This window comes from Grus americana, unplaced genomic scaffold (assembly GCF_028858705.1).
Source record: "Grus americana isolate bGruAme1 unplaced genomic scaffold, bGruAme1.mat scaffold_549, whole genome shotgun sequence".
Taxonomy (NCBI): domain Eukaryota; kingdom Metazoa; phylum Chordata; class Aves; order Gruiformes; family Gruidae; genus Grus; species Grus americana.
This window is the reverse complement of record NW_026561791.1, coordinates 61826-64260: the sequence shown is the minus strand read 5'-3', so window position 1 is coordinate 64260 and position 2435 is coordinate 61826. Positions and strand designations below refer to the sequence as shown.

Below are 2435 nucleotides of genomic sequence, written 5' to 3'. Positions count from 1 at the left end.
GGCCCTCCCCCACCTCTTGGTGGTTTCAATGCCCCTTTTTCCAAATTCTTGGTGGTTTCAATGCTCCTCTTTCCAAACTCTTGGTGGCTTTGATGCTCCTCCTCCAAATTCTTGGTGGTTTCAATGCTCCCCCTCCAAAACTCTTGGTGGCTTTGATGCTCCTCCTCCAAACTCTTGGTGGTTTCGATGCCACCCCTTCCAAACTCTTGGTGGTTTCAAGCCCCCCCACCCCGGTCTGGTCCCCCCCCCCGCCCCCCCCAGGCACACGGTGACGGTGGTTCTGGCCCAGCTGGGGGCCCTGGTTCTGCGCCGGGGGGGGGCTCAGCGCCTGGGGACCCCTGGGCACCTGGGTGCAGGAGGTGGCCCGTGACCCCCGGCCCCCCCACCAGGAGGTAAGGGTGCTTTTAGGGGCCCCCTCATCCCTTTGGGTGGTCGGGGGGGGGGTGGTTTCGAGGCTCCCCCTGTCCCACCTTGCCCCCTAAGTTGCCCCAGTAACACAGGACGGGGTGCCCGGGTGGGAGGGAGGGTAATCAGTGGCGGTTTCGATTCCCCCTCCACCCCCTTTACTCCTCTTGTGGGCCCCAAAGGGTGGTTTCAAGGCTCCCCGTGCCCCCCATGACGTGGGAGGGGGCGGTTTTGAGGGAGGGGGCAATTAAGGGTGGTTTTTAGTGTCCCCTCCCCAAATTACCCCAGTAGCGCAGCAGGGGGGGCGCCTCAGGAGCGGGGGCAGCACTTAATGTCGGTTTCGAGCCCCCCCCAAGTGTGCTGTGTGCCCCCGAAGGGGTGATTTCGAGGCTCCCCACACCCCATTTTACCCCCCCTCATTCTCCCCCCCCCGCCCCCCAGGCGGCCCTGCTGGTGCTGAGTGCGGCGCTGGAGGCGGCCCCCCAAGTCCTGGCCCCCCACGGCCCCGCCCTGGCCGCCCTGTGTCGGGGGGCTCTTGCTCCCGGGGTGCCCCCCCAGCCCCCCGGCGTACAGCCTGCAGGCCCTGGGGGGGGCTGGGGGCCATGTTGGGGGACACCCACACGGTGAGTGGGGCGGGTTTGTCGGGGCGGTTTTCCTCCCAAAATGGCGGTTTCGAGTGTGTCGTCCCCCCTCCCCCCCCGGTAAACGGAGGTTTCGAGCTTCCCCGAAAGGACCGTTTTCAGCCCCAAAAGGAGGGTTTCGGGGAGCTGCGGGACTGCGATTTTATTCGCCCCGAAACGGTGGGTTTGGGGTTTCCCAAAACGGCAATTTTCAGCCCCAAAATGGGTGTAGGGCCTCTTCCGAACGGCGGTTTCAGGGAACCCCGAAAGAGCGGGTTTGGGACCCCCAAAACGGTGGTTTCCAGCGTTCCCCGAAGCGGCAATTTTCTACTTTTCCAAAATTACGCTTCAGTGCCCCAAGCGCTGCCTTAAAAATGCCAGATTCGGGGCTTGCCGAAATAGCGGTTTTCGCGCCCCAAAACGGCGGTTTCGCGACACCCCGCGGCAATTCCCGAACCCCTAAAAAGGCTCCTTGAAAACCCCATTTTTAAGGCCAAACCCGGCCGTTTTGAGACTCTGGGGAGGGGGGGTTTTGAGGTGCCCCACGGTTGTTTCAGGGCCCCCTGGTGGTTTTGTGGCCCCCCCAACCCCGTTTTTTGAGGGTTTTTTTACCCCAAACAGGAGCTGCTGCGCTCGCTGCTCCCCGACATCCTGACGGCCCTGAAGAAGCTGCTTGACGCTGACGAGGTGAATTTGGGGCCGTTTTCGGGGGGGGGGGGAGGGGATTTGGGGCCGTTTCAAGGGATTTTGGTGGTTTCGAGGCTCCCGGAGGTTTCCTGGGCTGGTTTTTGGGGGAGGGGGCGCTTGGGGACATTTTGGGGTGCTGTGGCGTTTTTCAGGGGCGCCCCAGTGCCGTTTCGGGGCATTTGGGGCGGTTTCGGGGGGGGGGGGCTTTTGGCAGTTTCGGGGGGGGGGGGGCTTTTGGCGGTTTCGAGGCCCCCTCCCAAAATTCGGGTGTGTCCTGTGTGTCCCCCCCGCCAGGAGCGGGGCACCGAGGCCCTGGAGGTGTTGGACGAGTTTCCTGGAGGCCGACCCCGCCACCGTGACCCCTCACCTTCGACCCCTGCTTGACCTCTGCCTTCAGGTAACCCCGGGGGGGGGTCCCATGGGTGCTGGGGGGGATCCCAGGGGTTTGGGGGGGGTCCCATGGGTGCTGGGGGGGGAGGGTGTCTGAGGGGGGTCCCAGGGGTGTTTTGGGGGTGGTCCCATGGGTTTGGGGGGGGTCCCATGGGTGCTGGGGGGGTCCAAGGGGTTTGGGGGGGGTCCCATGGGTGCTGGGGGGGGGTCCAAGGGGGATCCCAGGGGTTTGGGGGGGGTCCCATGGGTGCTGGGGGGGTTCACCAGAGGTGCGGCCCCGCAGGTGGCAGGGGACGAGTGTTGGGGTGATGCGGTGCGGGTGAGGGCCTTGGC

At 64.8% G+C, this 2435-nt stretch overlaps 1 long non-coding RNA gene across 1 annotated transcript; it reads left to right on the top strand.

The window, feature by feature from the left end:
* The first annotated feature begins 268 nt into the window (after positions 1 to 268).
* On the top strand, positions 269 to 2039 carry LOC129200827 (uncharacterized). The gene is made up of 4 exons (XR_008575115.1): positions 269 to 392; positions 847 to 1028; positions 1647 to 1712; positions 2007 to 2039. It is a non-coding gene; the product is annotated as an uncharacterized LOC129200827 (long non-coding RNA).
* The last annotated feature ends 396 nt before the right edge of the window (positions 2040 to 2435 follow it).